General features: G+C 38.4%; 1 pseudogene; it reads right to left on the bottom strand.

Annotated features, from left to right (window-relative positions):
- Positions 1 to 646: 646 nt before the first annotated feature.
- Positions 647 to 5,378, bottom strand: LOC135440191 (UDP-glycosyltransferase UGT5-like; annotated as a pseudogene).
- Positions 5,379 to 8,518: the final 3,140 nt, after the last annotated feature.

Raw genomic sequence — 8,518 nt, 5'->3', positions numbered from 1 at the left:
ATAGGTTAAAATTTGTTAAACTTTAGTGGATTTAGTATGGTTACGTTGCTTAAGATAAGGAATAAGATGATCAGTCAAAATTTTGAGCCTGGCTGGATTTTAATGTTTATACTTTGAATTGAGTGTTTGTCTTCTCTAAGTTTAGAGGCATGTGATGTACCAGTCATTCGGCAGTCACTTCGGTTTCCGTTTGCGGAGCCTCGCCGCGAGGCTGTCTGCCCGCAAGACTCTCTGTCAGCGATAACTTGCTTCTGTTGCAAGCTGCATGTGTGTATGGGTGTGTGTGTGCTGCTGCATTATCGTTTCCGCTTCCGCTGCATGAGACTCAAACACAACGGCGGAAACAGCAAAACACAATTTGGAAAATCTCTTGACATTTATATTTCATTGCACAATGACAATTTTGCAATTTTTGACAAGTCATAAAAAGCACATGACAACTGCAATGATGACAGCCACAACTTTAGCTCCAGCTGCAGCGACAACTCCAACTCCAACTCGAACTCCAATTCGGCTGCAGCTAGCAACTTTTGTTGCCCTCTGGCCACACTCGCGGACAATGACTTCAATGCCGTCTGCAGGACATCTACATCGAAACGGAATTACGCTGCCCAAATCCGATGTCATTAAATTTTTAAGCTGTTTTTCAGTTTTGCCGCGCAACGAGTCTGGCTAGATACTTGCCAAGCATACGCAACGTTAGCAGCACCAGCACAAGCAGGATCAACAACAGCGCAAGAACATCCAGCGAATGGTAGCTAACGAAACTGAAATAAATACATTAATAATATTAGACTCCTTTCAACACTTCTTTAATTCAATACAGAACTTCTACAAACTTTTAAATGCCTAATTGATAAGAAGGAAGTCATACTTAATTCATAAACATAACAGTTACGATAAGCGTTGATATATTTAATGAAGCCTCAATTTAAGAAATAAAATCTAGAACAGAAACCATAACTCAAATGCCATCAAGTATGAAAATCTGTTTCGTTTTGGAAAAATAATTAAACTTAGATAATTGCAAACAGAATTGAATTTAGAAAAACTTTAGGTTATAAAATTTTTGGAACAATAAAAGTAAGTCCCTCAGAATGTTTTTTAGTATTTTTAATTTTTCAACATTATTTAACACCGAGAATTGATAACAATATTAGTTTAAGAATTTTATTTTTATACCCTGAACCCATTGAAAAAGGGTAAAAAGGGTATTATGTATTTGTGCAAATAGATGTAACAGACAGATGGAAGGATCTCCGACCCAATAAAGTATATGTATTCTTGATCAGCATCAACTGCCAAGTTGATCTAGCCATGTCCGTCTGTCCGTCCGTATGTATGTAAGGATCTCAGAACCTATAAAAGCTAGAGAAAATTAAGTTGTAAGTCCTCCTAGTGCCCGGCAGATCGAGTTTGTTTCCGATATTCGATAACCTGCCTCGATCCAAGTAATCGATAAAAATCGATATCGAAATCCTTTTTTTTGAGCAATTTTAGTAAATAATAAAAGCTAGAGTCGTCAAACTTGACATGTAGCTTCTAGAATAGTATATATATATCAAGTATCTTTCATTTCATACCTATCGCCTGTCGGAAGAAGAGGGTTCAGAACCGACTAGAACCTCTTACTTGTTTTTACTATAATTATTATTATAACTTAAATTAAAACAAAAAATCGACTCTTGATGTCTCCTTCAGTGCGTTACACATTTCATGGCAAAATTAAAATACCCTCTACAATGGTATAAAAACAGTGTAGTTTTAGAAAAATTCAAATTCTAGACAAACTGTGTACTAAGGATTTAAGAACCTCATATGTGAAAGCTTTTGTCATTTTGGCCCAACTTTTGGCATATAAATATAATTTCTTTTAATGCTGTATATTTGTAATTTTTTAATGGAACGCGGAAAAAAAATTTGCTATAAGTGTGGAGGGGTAGAAGATTTGGAAAATTCTTAAATTTCAAAATGAATATGGAGGCTGATTCGTTGCTAAAATTGCGGCAATCTTCAATTTTGGCAAAGTTCATTTTTGTAATTTTTAAGTACCTCATTTGCCTGGCTGGATGCTGCAAATGCTTTGCGCCCTTGTGCCTGATGACATACTCCGTCCAGTAGACAGCCTGCCGCAAGGGCGAAGCCAGCTGGTCCCGCAGTAGAGCGCGTCGACGTCTGAAAGAGAGGCGAATGAACAAGGAAATGTGCTTCGATTAAAATGGGAACTTGAATACCTGACAGCACGCCGATAGCAATCATTATGCAGGACATCGTAGATGGCGCAATAGAGCGCCTCCTCATCAAGCTGGGCCAGCTCCAGTCGCCTGGCATAGCCATCGTGCTGGGCCTGGGCGGCGTTGGCATCGTGGTCGCAGAACACGGGCAGCATCAGGAGCGGCACACCATGAAAAACAGCCTCGTGTTGGCTGAGGAGGCCGCCATGTGTAATGAATAGCTTGAGCCGCCGATGGCCAAGTATATCCTGCTGAGGCAACCAATCGCGTACGCGAACATTGGCCGGCAGGTTGGGCAGCTGCTCGGTGGCATTGCCCGCCCACGTCCAAAGTACGTGATGATGCGGCAGACGCGTAAAGACCGCGACAAACAGTTGGCACAGCGCCGCCGGCAGCCGTGCCGAGCGCACCGAGGAGCCCATCGATAGGTAAATGACGCCGTCCGGCGCCGCGGCCATAAACTCAGCCAGCTCGGCATCCAGCTGGCCGAGATTGACAGCGGAACGGCAGTGCAAGCAGGCCACCTCGGCCACATTGGGCAAACGGGCGCTCGGATAGCGCACACTGGGGTGTCCATTTTGTAAAATGAAGGACACCTCCCTAGCCAACACATAGGGATGTGGCACATCCAGGCCCAGATGCTGGCGTAGCAGGCGATGCACACGCTGCATGCAGACCTGAAAAACGGAAACGGCTTAGACAGGCCTACACACTCGCACTTGCACACACACACACACACACTGTCCGACAGGCACTGGCCACTAAGCATCATTTAATCAGGCTGATGCATGATAAATCAGGAGCCAATCATGGTCAGGTGAGCCTCGGCAATGCTCGTTGGCACTTGACGTGTCAGCTACACTGTAAACAATTTTCCTTTAGACTCCTAAGTAATTTTTGTTGTTTTTACATAAGCAATTCAAAATTGGTCAACAATTTAACACATAATAATAAAAATACACTTCCCATTGGGTTTTGAGTAAAAATATATAAAATTAGGGCAATTTTAATTCTTAGCAAACCAGTCACGTAATAATTTATTGGGTGATAATTTAAAAATTACGGTGTTACAAATTTTGTTATCATATTGGATTCGTAACAGAGTGACAACTGGAATCGAACCTGGAGGGGACGACTCTGCTGCTGCTTGTTTGCCCTGCGGTCGTTTTTCTTCTAATCTATCTAAGCTCGAAGCTATTCAGAAACTAAATATCTTATTTAAAATGAAGCGAGCGTTTAACCACGTAAATTGTAATGCGGTAATTGCATAAAATTTCCATTTAAAGGAAAAGCTATTTTCAGCACTTCGTAGTTTAAATACATTTTTAGACATGTGGGTTAAAAAAGGTTTTATATGAAAGATTGCTGTACGAAGGATTGTTCATATGGGAGACATACAACATAGTAATTCGATTTGAATCGGTTTTACCAAAAATAGAATAGGCATATTGGTAAACAAAAACTTATTCCGATTGCTGTTAATGCGCCTTATGACAGTAATCAGTAGATAGTTACTAAGATAGATAGTAATAGTAAGATTTTGATCATATATTTTGAAATACAAACAGCTTATACTGGAACTTATTTTCCACCAATCAATCATAGTGTATCGACGTATATGCATTACCTTTTTAACTGAGAGACTCGTTATCGTTGAGAAAGATGAACGAACTTTGTTCAAGAAAATATATAATCCAAGCATTTGGAAATGCCACTCGTTACACATTTGTTGACAAAATTATAGAGCCCTAGGCAGAGTAGATACTCTAGTACAAAAAATTCAGTAAAGTAAGCACCAATTTCAAACTTACTAAAGTTTCATAGGCATTAATATTTTTTTTTAAACTAATTAAACTGGAAATAAAATAAAACAAAATTTCAAATATTTACAAAATTTAAACAAATATAAATTAAAAAAAAGTAACAATTTTTTCTGTGTACGAACGCATCAGACAAACAGAAAATTGGTCTTAAATCAAGGCAAGGATTAATGCATTTGCTAGACGCTTGCATGCCACAGGGGCACAGTTGAGAGAAAAAGAGGGTGTGTGTGTGATGGCAGAGGAGTGGAAAACCAATAGGCTGTCTTTACAGACGGACGGACAGATACTCACCCAGTGCAGCAAATCGGCAATAACATGAGTTAAACAATTTGCCACACGCTGCAAGTAGTGCATGGGCAGCGTCCATGAGGCAAAGACATGAGGCGTGACAGCATACGCATCCGGATTGCCGGCCAACGAGATGCTTCCGGTGTAGAAGGCCACCGTATTGATGTAGATGAATGCCGTTACATTTAAGCGATGCACAATGCCCAGCGCGCATTCCGGAAATGCCCCATCCACAATCGCCAACTGGTATTGGGTGTGTCCTGCTGCTGCATGCCGCAGTAGACGCTGTGTGGCAGGATCGCTGAGCAAACTGTTGCACGCCTGTCCGGGCATTGAGTAATAAACGTCAGCCGCAAGCTTATCCTTCTGATGGCTGTGCGTGTGTGCATCTGAGTGTGTGTGCGTGAGTGGCTGCGTGAGTGTGTATATGTTTGTTAACTCCACTTTGATGTGGCGCTCGGCAGTTACCTCAATTGGATATTGCATCGCATCGCCCATTGAGAGAGGGGCGTGCCCAGCATAGCGTGCGCCCACCAAATCCCAATCCGTATAGTTTCGTATATATTGAACGAGTCGGCACGGTGTCACTTCAACCAGCCCATCCACATGGAAATCCGGTTGAAAGCCATTTACAAACGTAATCCGATGGCCACTGCAGGGATTAGCAATAGCACTACACTCTACACTGCACTTCAAAACAGAGCAAGCCCCGCCACACCACCTAAAATTCCATCCGGCTGTAAAAAGGACACACTCACCGCTTGATAAGCGCTCGTCCCAATGCCCAGAAGGGTATTTTGTGCGATTTCGTGCCGCCCATGGTAATCATCAAAATGTTTGAGCCGCTGCCCGAGCCAATCGTCAATGGCAGCATCCACAGACAGCACCACGACAGCCAGGACATTGCCCAGGACATGGTCGATGCTCACGCAACAGCTGCCCAATGCCCAATGAGCCGGCATCGAGTGTTATTTTTCAAATAAATAAAAATGTTAATTTTAAATTTTCTCGTTGCAAGGTATCCCAACCCCCGTCCACCTCTCCCTTGCGTGACTGAAAATTACAGTTATTCGTTGTACGTGTTTAATTATTTTTAAATCACACGCAAAGCGGCTACCAGCCTGGACTCAGCTCTGGATTATTTTGGTAGCCCAGTCACGTGCCAATTGCCAGCTATTTTAACGGACTCTGCGCTCGACGCATCCCCAACTTGGAGGCCCCTAAAACTGCCCACTTAAAGCGCTATTTCCGTGGCGGCCCGCTTTATTAAACAGTCTCCACCCACTCTCAGCAGGCCCCTTCATACCGCTACGCTTCGATTTGACTAAATTATAAATAACGACTAAAATTAATGTAGCTCTTAAGAGTAACTGCAACCAGTTGTTAAATCACATTAAACCTCTTTCTACATAATTATAATAGACCCATAAATACTTCAACTTTTATACCTATACTATATATACTATTTATGACCGAAAGTTTAAATATAAATACAGAAATTTATACTTGTATTTAAAGTTTCCTCTTCAGTAGTAACACCACTTTCTTATACCTCCCTACAAGTAATTGGTTTATAAATACCGCAGTACAACAAAAACTTTGCGATGAGTTTTTTTAAATCTTGCTCAAGTATAAACATATTATTAGTACGAATGCAATGTTTAGGTTTCTAGTCAGTTCTTTTACACCTTACACGCAGAAAAAATTTATTTTTTTAGATAGCGTGATATCTAACTGAACATAACTGAAAGTATAAGAGTATAAGGGGAGTATGAGAATCGTAAAGAAAGGCGATGATAAAGAACGAGTATAAGTCAGTGAAATATAAGTGACAGAAAAGAGGTGAACGCAAGCAGAAGAGGGGCAGAAAAATGGTAAGAGATTCAATAATATAGGAATTGATATTGAAAGAGAGAAAAAAAATTATACAGAAAAGAGATATAGAGAAGAAGAGAACGAGACTTAAAGCAAGGAGTGTAAAAGTGTGTTAAAAAGAGTGTTAAAAAGAAAAAGAGAGAAAGGGAAAAACATGTGGTAAAAGAGAGAGAGAGTGGCGATAAAGTAGAGTGAGCGGGTGTGAGAAAGAGACAGAAAGAGAGGGAGGGAGAGAGAGAGGGTGAATCAGAGAAAACAAGTGATGGTAAGATTTAACTAAGCTTAAGGATAATAAGTGGTAGTAAGAGGTTGAAAGAAAAGTATGGACAAAAAGGGAGAGAATAAGAGTGACTGAAGGAAAGAATTTGAAACGCGAGAGTGAAAGGTACAGAAAGTTAAAGAGTGACTGAGACACAGTAACCTATACTTAAAATACATTTAACAGAAATAACATCAAATTGATGCATACATGAGATCATGAATATTGCATAGAGCTATATCAAATCTCAACGCCCTGAACAAGAAAAATACATAAACTAAAAATAATTTAAAATAAGTCGAAGATGTCCTATGTTATATATGATATATATCTTAAGCCAAAATGAATTAGCATTTGATTTTAGATATTAGAATGAAATCTCATTGGATTTTCCTTCACCAGAAACAAGAAAAGAAAACAGTCCTCAATTTTATTCTGTTCCAGTTCTATGCCATTTGAAAGATGTTCAAAATATTAAAAGAAATAATATAACTGCGCACAAAAGTAACCTTGTTCACAATGTCGTCTTTTCCTTGACACACATATGTATAAGGTGCTCAATGAATAATAAATAAAGCATATAATAATTTTTTGAATGCGCCGCATTCATTATGATGTTTGTATAGCTCAACATAAACATAGAAACTTGCCTTAAGAGCAGTCAATAAGTAAAAGGTCGCAGGACTCACACACACAACCACACACACGCGCGCTTATTGTTGATTTAAGCCACAATTTATATTGAAGTGAAAGGCAAAAAGACGTGCGTTAGCTTTAACGTTGTCGCTGCATTTGACTTTATGCAAATTATGAATTCCGGGCAGCGTATCCAATGCGTATGTCCTGTCCGATAGTATCCTTTCCTGTCCCGTTCTGTTTTGTCTTTTCCGGCGCTGGGAACAACAAAAGTTGATTAATTTGTTGCAATACTTTGTTTTTGCTATTTGTGTTTTCAGGCAGTTGTCGCTATCAAAACTCTTTGAAAAGTTATTTTTTGTATTATTGTTGTTGTTGCTGCTGTTTCTGGCATTTATTAATTAAAACGATGACAAAAAGGTCATCAGGCAAATTAAATTTTATTTTGTTTATTTGCACAACACAAAAGTCGAGAATATGTAAATTGCCCTGCCTACTTTGGGTCTAAATGCAGCAATGGGAAATTGGAAAAACTCCATGAAATCCTTTAGTCAAATTAAATGCATCCCTTAAAGATGTTTCTCAATTATCTGTAACATCGCCATTGGCTGGAGAGTTAAAAAGAAATGAATTCCAAATATTGTTATTATTTTTAATATTCATATTGATGTATAATAATGTTCATAATATGTATAATAATTTTATTTGAAACTTATTCGGCACCTATTCAATACATACATATATGCAATAAATCACAATTATAAATATACCAAAAGATTCCTTATTCCTTGAAAATAGATTATATCTTAATATGATTGACAAAGGTTATATCTTAATATGATTAAAAAAGGTTAAATCATTATCATTATCATTATCATTATCATTATCATTATCATTATCATTATCATTATCATTATCATTATCATTATCATTATCATTATCATTATCATTATCATTATCATTATCATTATCATTATCATTATCATTATCATTATCATTATCATTATCATTATCATTATCATTATCATTATCATTATCATTATCATTATCATTATCATTATCATTATCATTATCATTATCATTATCATTATCATTATCATTATCATTATCGTTGACATAATCTTTTTTATATTATACTAGCGGGTATTTCCCGGCCTTGCCCGTGGAACGATCTGTGCTAATCATTTTAGATATTACCTTTCCATTAATTACACTCCCTTGGAAAATGGAAATCTACCCATTTCTATTTATAAATATATTTAAAGTGCATCGAATAAAGAACCAAATGTTTAAATCAGGCGTTTCAGCCCTGCTAAGAATCTTATTCATGCAATCACGGTGAACTTTGCGAAGGCGTGTCAAATAAGTTCTGATAAAGATCTTTGAAAATGAGTTTGAAACCG

Source organism: Drosophila montana, unplaced genomic scaffold (genome assembly GCF_035044405.1).
Source record: "Drosophila montana isolate Dmon_TW-CO22-7 unplaced genomic scaffold, ASM3504440v1 contig_896_1, whole genome shotgun sequence".
Taxonomy (NCBI): Eukaryota; Metazoa; Arthropoda; class Insecta; order Diptera; family Drosophilidae; genus Drosophila; species Drosophila montana.
Note: the sequence above shows the minus strand (reverse complement) of the source record. Positions and strands in the feature narration are given on the sequence as shown.